General features: G+C 44.6%; 1 protein-coding gene across 1 annotated transcript in view; it reads left to right on the forward strand.

Moving 5' to 3' along the window:
* tspan9a (tetraspanin 9a) overlaps positions 1-14,734 on the forward strand; it is a 255,026-nt gene that overhangs the window by 72,722 nt on the left and 167,570 nt on the right. The window contains exon 3 of the mRNA XM_080761379.1: positions 5,701-5,792. The gene's annotated coding sequence lies outside the window, so the exon portion shown is untranslated. The remainder of the gene's footprint in view (positions 1-5,700; positions 5,793-14,734) is intronic.

The following is a 14,734-nucleotide window of genomic DNA, read 5'->3' on the forward strand; positions in this document are numbered from 1 at the left end:
CCATTTGAACCACGGCTCTTAACCATTTTCACTGTCGGCGCCCCCGACATTTTTTATTCTTTTCATCCCCCCTCCCCCCACACACTTTTTTTTAAAACATCAAAATCTTCCATAAAATAAATTCAAACATTTTGAAATAGTTTCTAAACGAATCATCTGAATTGTTCTAATTTATTTTGTGAAAAATAGCATAACGGTATCTACAAGCTTGTATAGCTAGTTGTGTCTGTTCGAATAGCCAGCCGTTGTGTGCCCCAACAGTCAGTGTGCTCTCCACTGCCAGAGCTCACAGCTGGGAGTGCTCTGTGGCTGGAGACAGCTGCAGACCTGTGCCCCCGACCCCCCCCCTCCGAGACCAATGAGACCCCATTACCGACTCACAAGACAGGAATGGCTTTTCAGCGCCCCGTCACCCCCTGCTTTAGGTTAGATTCCTTATCTATGGCGTGTTGGTTGCACAGCCGTGCGCAGCCAACTATAAACCTGTTAGCATGTCACGTGGCGTTTCTCGTCTTGATTCTTGATTTGCCTCAGTGTCTGGAACAGAGGACGAAGACAATAGGTTCAGTGTGTGTGGAGGAACGCCTGAACTTTTATCCCACCCGATTACATCTTGAAGATCTGTGCTGGAATGGTTTACCACACACACACACACACACACACACACACACACACGGATGGCCCAAAAAGCAATTTGTTTTATATTGATATTACAATTAGTATGACGCGCTGAATGTCGAAATCAAATGTACGTTTGCAGAGGCCAAAAGCAGGAGGGTTCATTGATCATCTGCGATGAATCCATACAGTACAATGCCTGGCGGTATAACTTATGTGAATTGCAAATATTGTCTAGGGCAGGGATGATTAGTTTGGAGCTTTCTGTTTGGACATCCAAGAGTTGCATGAACACCACACACGCAGAACAACTCTACCGTCTAAACACATCTGTCTCGAAACCGAAAGTTTATAACGAAACGTGCACAGGCGGAAATAACTCAACCTATACAGAGATGGCCCCCTTTGCATGTTTAAAGTGGCCCTAACACACAATCAGTAGTTTTCATGGACTCCCGGCGTGCTCCCAGGGTTCACAGCGTGGAGGAGAGGAGAGAGTGTTGTACAGAGCATCTCTCAAGACAAATAGTCCATCACCGATGGATGGCTGCTGTGAGATCATCACACACATGGCTATACAATACACACCGCGTATCGTCAAAAGTAGTGAATCAAGAGATGATCGTCATGTTCACAACATGTCACGATGTGACGTGTGTTGAGTTTGTATATCTGTAGATCTCTTAGAAATGATATGCTGTTAAGTCCGCTGGCTTTATACATATTGAACCAATGAGTAACTATACATTGTAACATTGGGGTGCATACTTAGTTTAGACTATAGTCATTGGTTAGACATGGGTTAAGGTTATAGGTTTAGGTGTGCTGCCCCGTGGGAGGTTAGGTTTAGGGTGAGGCTTTGAGATAGGTTTGACTGGTCTAACCAATGACTATAGTCTAAACCAAAAGCTGTCTAAACTAAGTACTGCACCCGTAAAATTGGAACATGCTGTAGGTTATTATTTTCCTTCCATTTCCTGTACAGTAACGTTTTGGACAAACAAAGGTTTAAACAAAGAACACTGACGGTATTCACACATTAAACAGGCATGCAAACGGCTACAACAGATGGCTACAACAATAGAAGCGTAGTCAGTGAGTGATGGTGACCGAGGGGCCACACTGCAGGCTGTTGACATGCATAGTAGCCCCGCCCCCGTGCTGATTGAACATGTTTACACGGTGTATAGTGACATCTCTGATGTCTTCAGAACGATCCCTGATGAGAAGTGACCCGCCAGCCCTCTCTCTTGTTATCCGTCTCCCACGCGGTGCGAACGCTCCCTGTAGAGAGAGAGTGTGTGTGTGCTTTGACAGAAAGACACTGAATCCTGTCTTCGCAGTGTTTGTCTGTCCGGCCGGCAGGTGGCTGTCCACGGGGAATAAGTGTATAGCTATCAACCATGAGGACTAATTATGTAAACCTAATTATATTTGTTTCATGCTTATTACACACATTGCGTTTCAATGATGCATTTTGGCTGCTAATGGAGGGGCTAAATGGCCCTGCTTTTCCAGGCTGTCAAGACTCACTTTTCATCTGTCTTCCGGGTGATTTACCTTTCTCTCTCGATCTTCATCAATTGTTTAAACAACGTTCTCCTTACTAGTAGTTTGCTCTGTCTCCGCTTATTTGTTCTCCCCGTTCCTTTCTCTCAATAACTATCTTCCACGCTCTAGCTCCCTCTCACCCACGCATTAATTTCTCCCACTGGTTTCAGCTCCATCTTTCCTTCATATGATACTGTGGGCTCGGTCGTGACTCTGCCACAGTGTTCTCTATCACACCCCGCTGTTCCCTCGTGTCCTGACCCCATCATCTGCACTTAGTTGTGAACTCACTTAAGTATATAACTCAGTCTCTTGCCTTTCAGTATTTTTGACAGAGAAGAAGGGAAACGTTTTAACAGCTATAGAGGAAAAGCTGGGAAGCGGCGTTATGTTCTCGGCATAATTGCTTTTATAAAAAAGTGAGGGAGAAAATGATGAAAAATGTATGGAAATTTGAATAAAAGATTTCCAACAACTTTATTTCTTTCGTATTAACTTGCTCACCGATGAATAGGTTGCCATTCAGATGGAACCAAGCAAGTTGTCTCTTCTCAGTCCCAAGGCTTTATTTATGCGTGCCAGTGTCGCTAATTTATGTTTTCGATGCGCGCCACACACACACACACACACACACACACACACACACACACACACACACAGTATAGCTGACGGATTAAGATCTTGATATTTTTTAAGATCTTGTTTTTTTATATTAACCCATTTAGGCCTGACGTCGAAATTTTGTTCAGTTTTCTGAAATGCCAATGTTTCTGTATCAGTGGTGCTCAATATTTCAAGGAACCCAAAATTAATTGGCCACGACCCCCATCTGAAAATATGTTGTTCCAGGGACCCCCCAGAAGCAAAGATTTGAGTTAAAATGTTCACTCTGTAATAATATATATTCAAAGATTTGAGCTATGAGCTTGTAGATCTGCTATTTTTCAATAGCTAAAGTATAACATAATGCTTTAAAACACCAAAAGGGGTTCCCGTCCAAAATGGGTTAAAACTAAATATAAATATCAAATATTTTTGTAGACTATGCTATGCAAATTCTAAAAATGACGAACGATAAAAATGAACGCCGGTGGTCTTTCCCCTATGAGCTCGCTCCCCGCTGATACAAGGAAAAGCCGCGCGCCGCCATTCCTCATCATAAAATGGAAATGGAAAGGTGGCGTCTTCACCCTCGTAAGTCATCCTTGTAGGGAGCGAGTGGGGCGCCCGCTGCTGCAGGCCTCAGATTGAGCCTGTAAATCAGCCTCGCTATAGTGCTCCCTGCTCATCTGCCCGCGCTGCTCATGGAGCCGCATCATTCATGCCGGTGGGCCCCGTCGTTGCGCGAGAGCTGTTCTCTCTCCATGCAGAGCCACATTTTGCCTTAGTCACATAAAAACCCAGACTTAATGGCCTGTGTGAGTGAGGCACACACGTCTGTATGCGTTAGAAGAAGAAGCAGCCGCGCGTCTTCGCTCGCTCGATGTCGACTGCTGGGCTCAACAAAAAGGTGGCATATGGTTCTTAAAGTTCTCAAAAGACCCCTGGTGTGTGTGTGGGGGGGAGGGGGTGGGGCTGCATGGGGACCCCCAGTTGTGCTTGAGGGGGTTTCCCTGCTTTATCATGAGATAATAAAGCATAAAAATCTGTTTAACGACTTTAACCCTCTATACTTCTATGCAACCTCACAGTGTTCGAAAATCTGGGGCTCAGATGTTCTGTTGGGGGTCTCCTGGTACAACATCTTACCAGGGGGGGGGGGGGGGGTCTGTGGCCTAACGCTACACATCAATCTGGAGGCCCTTGGCATGGAAATGTTGGAGAACTGCTTGAACTTACTTTCAAGACTCTCTGCTACTCTCTCTCTCTCTCTCTCTCTCTCTCTCTGTGCTGTCTTGGAAAGCGGGTGAGGGTGGTGCTACGGGGGGGCTGTTGCCGCAGGGTACAAGGTTGCACTGACAGTGTTATGTTCATGTCTTGAGCCGGGCTCTGAGGAGTCAGTCAGAACCACTCAGTGAAGCCATAGGGGGGCCAACCATAGTGTACTGCGCTGTACTGTACTGTACTGTACTCGCTCTGTTCTCGGCTCCGGCTCTCTCGGCCGTGCTCTTAAAACTTTAATAATCTCTGCTGCCTGTTGGGATACAGGGACCTGCCTTTTATTTTCAGGCTTCTTATGGCCTTTAACAAGGTGGTTGGTTTCTCTCCATAAATACAGCATTATTATTCATGGCCTGAGGTGAAGCAGGGGGTAGAGAAGGAGCAGGAACTGCCTGAAAGGCCTGCCCGGTGGAATGAACGAATGAAACGAGAGAACGTTGAGTGAGTGAGAATGAATCACGCTGCGAAAGAGCAAAGGCTTTGGGCTAATTTAAGGATTTATGAGGACTTCCGTGAACATCATTGCATGGTTAATGCGTCATGAACATTAGAATTTTGGTCGTGAATCTATATTTTCTCCGTGGGCCACCAGTAAAAAATAAAATCCTATAAGATTCTGATGCTATTAAAAATACTATTAAAATCACACCTGTGTGAATACTATTATTAAAAATACTATTAAAATCACACCTTTGTGAACTGAGCTGTGCAACTATACATTTATTGTTCTAGTTACTGTGCTGTACTGTGCTCTGTGCTGTATTGTAGTGTACTGTGATCTGTACTGTACTTTTGATTATTTTTGGGAAAAATCGAACATCCAGACCCCCAGGAATGAAGTGCATATATACATATCTTAGCCGTGCCCCAAACGGTCGAGAAATGATAGAGTTACCGTGTTGCAGCTTTCCGTGCTCGGACACGTAGCCTACAGGGACACACATAGCTCCGTAATGGAGCGGAGGCACCGCTCAAAAATCAAAGAATCCAATCTATTGGATTCTTTCTTCTATAAGGTTATTGTCCTATAAGAAAATCCAATAGGATTTATGGTTATAATATTTTATAGGATTTTTTCCTTACCCCAGCCAAAAAATCCTATAGGATTCTGATACCTAATAAAAATGTATCAGAATTTGGATCCTATATGCTGAGTTTTGGCGGTGCCCACGTTTGAACCAATGAACTTCAACCTGCACTTTAAAATGCATTTAAACGTACCAATAATGTATCTTACAGAAAATAAGGCAAGAAAATATTTAGTGCATTGGATCTTTTGAGCGGTGCAGTGGCTCCGATGCAAAGCTTTGTGTGTGTGTGTGTGTGTGTGTGTGTGTGTGTGTGTGTGTATGTCTGTCTGTCCGTTTGAGCATGGAATTTTGTTGACATTTCCTTAATAATCAAACAAACTACAGTATGTAGTCAGAGGGCTAAACGAACTACATAGTCGGTGTGCTAAACATGGCATGATGGCAGGCTTCAACTCATTTAATAATAAAGAATATTATGAAATGAAATCATCACAAAATGAATCATGACAACGTACAAATTAGGTTTAAGCCATCACCGACAGATTGAGAAACAAAAACGCCTCCAAATCCCCTGTCTGTTGTTCTTTGTCTATAACGCTGTCTTGTCTGTTCTTGGCAGGCCGGCCGGCAGCTGACATTTCCAGCCTGCGTGTGAACGGCAGAGAACGTCTAGAACGTCTTCTCCCCCCCCTCCTCCCCGACAGAGGAAAGGTAAGGCCCCGACTTCCACCTCCACCTCCCACCCACCGCGCCATCTGCCACCACAATCTGTTTACATTGATAATCTCTGGTCACCCGTGTGGTTTTGATAGCACTCCGCTCCGCCAACATCTCCCACGAGATGCTGCCTGTTTATGCAGCCAACCGCCTCGGATGAAATGGCATTTTTACCTCACATTAGCTTTTTACTTGATAGCCAGTGTTGTTGTAAAAACTCAATAAAAACTAAGCCATGATGACTAAAACTATATGACTAAATATACTGTCGATTTTGTCAACAGATAAAAACTAGACTAAAATGAAAGGAAGGGACTAGAGATCCAGTATAAGTCATTTCACACTTGGTTGCATGCTGGAAATAGCGGCTCTACGAGCTCACAACGTGTCGCGCTGCGACGCGTTGTGAGCTTGTAGATCGGCTATTTTCAGCAAGTGTAAAAACAGTCATTACGACGGCATCAAGCCCCGCCAAAATACATTTTAGTGTAGATTTAGTCGACTAAAATCGTATGATATTTAGTCGACTAAAACTGGACTTACACTAAAACATTCCAGGTGACTAAACCTAAATGGAAACTATTCAAAATACTAATGAACTTAAAATCAAATTTTGCTGCCAAAAACAACACTGTTGCTAGCTTGACCAACGTGTTACTGGGCTGCGGAAGCAAGCAAGCAGTGTTAGTGAATCCCCTTGTCCAGGATTACCGTGGAGGTTTGTTGAGGTTTGAGGTTCCTTACACAAGAAACCACTTGGCAGTGGCACCCCCCTCCCCCTCCCCTCCCTGGAGAGCGCCGGTGGCTAAAAAGGGGCATCTAAAATTAGCCAGGCAGCGGACAACCTGGACCCTGACACATCAAAGAGGAGCTGCACACGGTTCTGCGCTTGCAGAGTTCGAGGAAGAAGGAGAGGAATGCACAACATGAAAGGGGGAGATAGACGATAGCGTGCGTGCGTGCGTGCGTGCGTGCGTGCGTGCGTGCGTGCGTGCGTGCGTGCGAGAGAGATAGAGGTTTGCTAGCAATCCCTGCAGTGTGATGCATAGTGGATGAGCAGGTCAAGGTGTTGCTTGTTCCACGTTTCCCCCTTCAGTCCCTCCTTCAGGCTCACACCGGCTCACAGAAAACCTGGATGTTCAACAGAGAGGCTTGTTTGAGAGAAAGGTGTGCATTTTTAAACTTTAAAAAACCAAAACATTAAAAGCATGAAATCAATTCTTGAAGCAGACAAGGGGCCTGTGTGTGTGGAGTGAGGCCAATAGTGGAATGATGAGTTAATGTTTTGCTGAGCCTAATGATCATTTGCTATTCTCAACTCTGAACACCGCCGAGTTGTCTGGAAGGAGCAGGCTTGATCTCCGCGAGGCGAACCTGAACGAGGACAACAGCTGGGGCAGTGTAGCCTGCCTAGTGCCTTACAGTTACAGTAAATGTCTGAAGGGTGGTTTCAAAGTTTTCGCGCTCGGGAGGTCATTCTAAAGTGTCTTGGATAACGGTTGCTATATAAATAAATGTACCAGTGCTAGCAGGTTGTGCAGATGCAGGCAGTATGGGAGGTGCAGTGCTAGGAGGTCAGTAGTCACTGTCAGACTACATAATGTACATTATGCAAACAACAATGACCAAAAAAGGATTCTTTCCTGTCCTTCGAAGTTCCCTCTCCTCTTCCAAGCTTTAGCCTGAAGATGCCCCCTGACGCTGGTCTCTCCAATGAATCATTTACATATTTATTTCCCAGGCCAGGCACCACACACACACACACACACACACACACACACACACACACACACAGTGCCACTGGAGACCTCTCGCACATTTGTTTAATTGGCTATTGATTGACTATGCAGCGACAGTGGGGGGGCAATGGATTAGAGAGTGGTTGGGAGTGGGAGGCGATGGGATAGTGGAGGAGGTGGTACCCATGAGACTGGGTCTCAAGGCGGCATTTGAATTATTTATTCATTGTGCATTTTTATTTATTATTTAGCCATAAGGAGATGGCTGTGGAGGCTTCCTCCCACCCTGTTCATTTGCATAGGTCACGCACAGCCACCGGGTTCAATTTGGGGAGTTGCATGGTTGGTGGCAGAGGGAGGGAGGAGGAGGCAGTGTGGGCTCCCAGGGGACAAGCAATTCAATTTGGATCTCAGAAGGAGACAACGATGGCGGTTCAGGAACCAATTTCATGTCAAACAAAAAAGTGTGTGTGTGTGTGTGTGTGTGTGTGTGTGTGTGTGTGTGTGCGTGCGCGTGTGCGCACGTGTGGGTGTGTGGCTATGTATGTACTGTCTGTACGTCTGTACCTCCATGTTTGTGTGTTTGGCCCTTTGTGTGTGCGCATTTACATCTGTGTGTGTATTTGTGTTTGTAAATTAGCTGTCTCGTAACAATACGACATGAGCAAGCACTCATCCATATGCTATAAGTAATCAATGAATATAAATGAAGTGGACGTGTTTTTGTGTGTTGGTCGTTGGCCAACACATTATTTCACGCCATTTGCATCTTGTATATACGTGCTCTGATAATGAAGGAAAAAGTCTGCACCCGGTGCAGTGGTGTTATAGGGAAGGAGAGAGAGGACCGTTCAATTACAAAAAGGAAAAGAAATATTAATCTATATAGCTTGAGGAACCGAATGTTCTTTTCTGCCGCCCTTATTGCTGTACATACTGTATGGAATGGTCGTCCAGTCCACGTGCCCTACAGTATATACTGTAGATATGAGAACATTTAACTTGTAGCATGAGCAAATAAATAGAAAATAACAAATACTGTACCTTTTTGATCCGATACAATCCACTTTATTTATATAGCACATTTCACAACTCTGGGTTTACAAAGTGCTGTACAGAAAGTGAAAAACTGTAAAGCGCGTGTGTGCTTTGATGCAGTGTGTGTGTGTGTGTGTGTGTGTGTGTGTGTGTGTGTGTCTCTCTCTCTCTCTCTCTCTCTCTCTCTCTCATGGTGGAGATTGCTCAGTCTGTTTTGTGGTTTCAGTTGAAATGGTGTCTGAATAGGATGTAATTTGATTCTATACCCTTGCAGTATTTGATGAGCCAATCCCATAAATGCTGTACATCCTATAAAATGCACAAGCATTGATGCATGAAAGTTTATTTAATTTTTTTTTTTTCTTTTTCAGTATTCCAATTTCATTTTCCAGCCCAGAGCACCAGCTTTAGGCTATTAAATTGTCACTGTTGGGTAAAAAGCATTGTCCAAAATATTTATGAAACCCACAGACAGAATTCTGTCTGTCTCTTATTTCGGGCATGACATTGCATGCAAAAATGTTCACATTTCTAAGACAAATGTTTGTTCTACTGTCAAAGAACAAAGTGTAATATACTTTAATTTATGAAGATTTATAAAGGCTCACAGCACGTCACTTCGTGAAGCGCTGCGGGGCTTGTACATCTGCTATTTTTTGCAAAAGTTTGAGAACTGCTGATGTAGAATTTACCTAAATTCTTAATTGCCACATGTGCTAATTATTCAAGTCATGACGGACTGATAATTAGGCCACTTCAAGCTATACCGTTGATGTGGCGTGAAGTCGCAAAAGACCACACACCCACGCACCCCCGCGCGCACACACACACACACACACACACACAGAGATCGTTATACTTCCCACGCTGGTCATCTATTGTTGCTTCAACCTGTAACGGGGTGCAGTCAGTCTGTCTGACCATGCAGAGCGGCGCGCTTTAACGACGCTAGACGAGATGCAGGAATCTCAGAGAGGCATGCCACAGCTGCGTCATCCTTCAGCCACGCTGCTCCTCTGCGCTGGGAACCACCCCAGGAATGTGCCCCCCCACCCCCCCTGCCGTGACACACACTTCCATGTCCTGTTCCTATACATGCCAGCCGCTCACACTGGCTTTGATGCTGCTGCGTGCGTGCGTGCGTGTGTGTGCTTGTGCGTGTGTGTGTGTGCGTGTGCGCACGTGTGTGCGTGTGTGGGCTGTGCACAACGATGTGCTTGTATTACTATAAATGTGAGAAGTATAGTAGAATTTGAGAAATAGATATTGTGAGGGCAATGGTCCTCCCAAGACATTTTAGTTTCATGCTTGACGAAGACTCGGGGAGCGAGGCTTACAATTTACAATTCAGACTAATTGAGGGAGTTATAGCCTGGTTTTTACATGCACGCACAATGGTGTTACGCGCGTGTGCGTGCGTGCCTGCGTGCGCGTGCATGTGGGTATACGGTTGACAGGCAAGCGGGCCTGGGTATTGATCTGTTTCAGTTACGATTGCAGACCAAAGGGCATGCTGGATCATCTGTCTGTCTGCTGAGAAGGGCACTGAGCACATCTTATATATACAGCTCAAATCCACTTCCACAGGAAAGCGGGACCCATGAGGGGATGAAATACAATCGGAGGAAAGAAATTGAGTTAAGACAAGGAAAAGTTCTTTATCAATGTGTGTGTGTGTGTGTGTGTGTGTGTGTGTGTGTGTGTGTGTGTGTGTGTGTGTGTGTGTGTGTGTGTGTGTGTGTGTGTGTGTGTGTGTGTGTGTGTGTGTGTGTGTGTGTGTGTGTGTGTGTGTGTGTGTCTGTGTCTGTGTCTGTGTCTGTGTGCGCTCGCTCGTGTGTGCGTGCTTGTGCGTGTCAGAGACCGCTTGTACCGCTGTGAGTGATGACGCTGTCTTCTACTTGCACCTCATTAGTCGTTAGTCGACAAACATGTCCTCTTCGACCTGACATTAAAAGATGACCCCTGACCCCTCTTAAGGCCACCCACAGGCGGAGGAATGTGCTCCTTAGTCCAGACTCTCTTGTCAGCTCAGCTCACCACCCCAGACTCTCTGATGACACAATCAGACACAGAAACACACACAGACACACACACACACACACACACACACACACACACACACACACACACACACACACACACACACAGAGACACACACTAGGGTAATGATTCCGATTCCTTTGCGATTCCATTGAGTCTAAACGGTCCTATTCCTGAACGGTTCCCTTTAACGATTCCTGTAGGTAGGGCCGGGTTCCAAATCTGATGGAATCGATTCCTTGAAGGGGATCCCCTGCAGAAAAATATGCTAATATTAAAAATAAAAATAAATTTTAACCCTGTTTTATATTGCATCTATTTAACTTTGAGCAATATTGTTTAACCCATTTTGGGGCGGGAACCCCTTTTGGTGTTAGTGTTATGTTATGCTTTAGCTATTGAAAAATAGCAGAGCTATAGAAGCTCATAGCGAGTGGCGCGCTACGAGCTTGTAGGTCTGCTATTTTTTTTAAATCGAAGAACGACTGACATGGAAACATGGCTTTTTCAGAAAACTGTCAGGATGTAGAAGACATTTGTATAGAATCTGATCTCGGGTCAGAATGGGTTTTAGCACAAATCCTCTCTTATTGGGCTCCCTGGCACAAAGTACACTTTTCAGTACGGTGGTTTGCATGTCCGCCAAACGCTAATCTAAATGTGGTCGTCCTTGGCATGACAACGCTGGTATAGAACCACTGCTCTCTGAGAGATGAGCTCTGGCAGACACACAGCGCTAACGCTAGTTTAATTCATTGACCGGCGCTACGCAAGGGGCCACACCAGGCCGCGTGGGGGGGGTCATCCACGTTCCCAAAGGGGCACCAGAATGGTCAGCCAATCACCATTATAATCATAAATGGGGCTATTTTTTTTTGGGGGCTATTTTTTTTTTTGAATATTTTGTTTTTATTTTCAATTTTTTACAAAATACACAGAACGCCCGTCCACAACCCTCCCCCCTCCCCACATACATAGAAGACAACACAGTTAGAACATAATCACAACAATAATATACAAAAAAACCCACATGGAAAACAAACAAAAGAACTAAACTAAACAAAACAAAACAAGAGACAAATCTACAATACAGAGAAAATTGTTTCCGGAAGCAATCGATCTAGACTGAGATAGCTATAACAATACTGATACAGGTAAGGACAAAGTCTCCATGTAATTCAAATAGGGCTGCCAAATCTTCAAAAATTTCTCAAAACCCCTTGAACTTCTCAAAGTATATGTAATCTTCTCAAGAGGGACACAACTGTTCAGTTCTGAGAACCATCTTGCGATAGGTGGGGGGGAGTCAGACTTCCACGTTATTGCAATACATTTTCTAGCAACCCCGAGTGCAACCTCTATAAATTTTATTTTGTGTCTACCTAAATTTGCACTTATTGCACTGAAGTTTCCTAAGAGGCAAAGTTCAGGATCCAACGGGAAGGGAGCATCTATAATTTTAGCCAGTGTAAATGGGGCTATTTAAATAAATTGAAGACGAATGACAACTTGCAACAGAATTATTGTACCGGTATATATTTGCTCGAGATAATGAAAGGATTATGTCGTGTCACATGCATCGTGTGTGCATGTCACGTAGGGCTCTCACATGTAATTATTTCACTGATTGATTGGTGTGTGTGTGTGTGTGTGTGTGTGTGTGTGTGTGTGTGTGTGTGTGGGTGGGGGGGTGGTAAGTAAAAAGCAATTAGGCTTAAGGCACCTAAATGGCCTGCAGCTGCCCTGATTTAATTGAAACATAGATTACAAACTTTTGTGTTTTTGATCGAATACTTTATTAGGGGGTAATGTAAACAGCGCGAGGTGCAGTCAGGCATTTAGGCTAAAAGTTTACATTGTGGGGCTATAATGCTGTATAACTATTGAAACATCTACATGTTTCTTTCTGAGGAGGGCTGCAGTCATACTTCGTATCGATGTGTCTTTGCTCGACTCGCATAAGATCATAAGATGTATTATATAGTTTTTATAAGCGTGATTTTTGCTTTCACCAAATAGTTCGCTATAAACTACAAAACTCAGCACACAGTAGCAGCATATATACATGCACCTTTACCCTCATTGAGAATGCAAGGATGAACTATGCAAATTGCCAGCAAGACAATCAAACAGGAATTCCAACTCAGCAGATTTCAAAACATGTCAATACCTACTGGGCTTTCTGTGCATGCTGAAGCTACGGGTGGCAGGTTACCACAATGACGATAGGCCTGACCTATCGGTGGCTTCCTCTTCCTGCCGACCGACGTCACACATGCGACTCAGATTTCGGGGAAGTACAGAGAAGCTATCTCCCCCCCCCCCCCCCCTCTCTCTCTCTCCAGGGTAGGAATGTGAAAAAGGTGCCTTTTGGTGACGAGTTCTGCACAAAAAAACAGATGGTCCAGGTCATGCCTTCAAGCTGAGTTGAAATGACAAAAACATGTTTCATGTGTGGAGGGAACATCATGCTTTCACTGTTGTATTTATCACAAATTCAACTACAGTATTCCATATGCATGTGTTTTATAAAAATAAAAACACTAGTCATTTAGTTTCAATGAATTGCCCCAACACATACTAAAAATGATGCAGACACTGGGAATTATCTCATAATATGTAATCTTACTTTCAGCTGCTCTGCTTTGCCTGAAGAAGGTCTTTGACCGAAACGTTGCCTAAATAAAGTGTTCGTAATTGCAAGTGCAGACGGTGTGCACTTTGTGTGCATTCTTTCTGAGCTGCTCTGCTTTGAAACACAGTGTGAAACCATGAAACCTGGCGACCTGTTTACCAGGCTAGGTGGGGGCCGATTGTGTATTGGCCTCAATTTGCTTCACTCCCTCATGCATTGCAATTACTCCATTAGCCCACTCTAAATCTTCCGTCTGTCCTTACACCCCTACAATAGTCATGCTGATTGGACTCTGTGTGGCCTCAATTTAGACTCTTCGTCACAGCCCCACAGCCACAGGAGCCGCCGAAAGTTGCAAAGCAGAAGTGTCAATGAATAACTAGACAGAACTCCATTCTGCTCTTGTTAGTCCATTATCTTTTTAGACTGAGGAATGGCCTATGGCCAGTTCACCGGTCGGTGCAGTGTTGATAGTCAGCCTTTGCCCATTTGGTGTTAATATTTAATGTTAAAAGTTGAGTACAGGCTATGCAGGAATAACACAGAGCAGGCAAACTTTTCTCTTTAGACCTGAGGCCGCATCTAATGTCTTAAATACTAACCGTTTTCTGAAAAAACTTATGTTGCTATTATGGTGCTCAAAGTTTTTCATGTCATGGACCCCCAAAATTCTAAGGACTAGTCCATGCCAGTTTAGTGGTATGAACACACAAAGTAACAGTTCCAGCACACGCACGTGCAATCTCGTTGGTGCATCGCAGAGCCACAAATAACACACGCCGCTCATAAACAGTAGGGATGGGCACATTATGAAATGAAATAAATATTGTTTTGAGGCAGGTGGTCTGCGGACCCCCAAGCGGTCCGCTATATAAGCAAGCCATTATGACAGAGATTGAGCACAGCTGTTGGTGAGACAGACAACAGTCTGGGGGAAGAGTTGTTAAGAGATCAACTTTGAAGGTTGAGATGGGCACATTATGACATTGAATATTAATGTGTTTTTGAGGCAGGTGGTCCGCACGCAGACCGACAAGTGGCCCGCAAAGCATTCCCTGGAGGGGTCTCTGTATTCCTCTGACTCACAGAATGTCCCTCTCTCACACACTCCCCCTTCATTCATTGTCATAGAGAGAGACATGTTTTTTTTGTCTCAGCCGGCTCTTGTCGTCTCTCAGGTCTCTCAGGTTGTGGTCTCTCAGCGTGAAAATATAGGCCGACTTGAAATGTACTCTCTCACCCGTGGTGAGATGGCGAATTATTAGGCGATGCTGCGTGCTCCTTTGCGCCAATGAGTAAACATTGCATAGACACTATTGGCATCAACACATAGCTAACACATTGTGGATTGAAGAGTGACCCTACGGTTTTAACAGCGGCAATAACAATGTCCTAGTGGGTGTTCCTGCTGTCACTACGATATCTAATCTAAACGTATCACCTTTTCCGCGTGGCGGGTAAACAAAGCTCCCCCGCCCACTTTT

Source organism: Protomyctophum bolini (assembly GCF_963924005.1).
Source record: "Protomyctophum bolini genome assembly, chromosome: 4".
NCBI lineage: Eukaryota > Metazoa > Chordata > Actinopteri > Myctophiformes > Myctophidae > Protomyctophum > Protomyctophum bolini.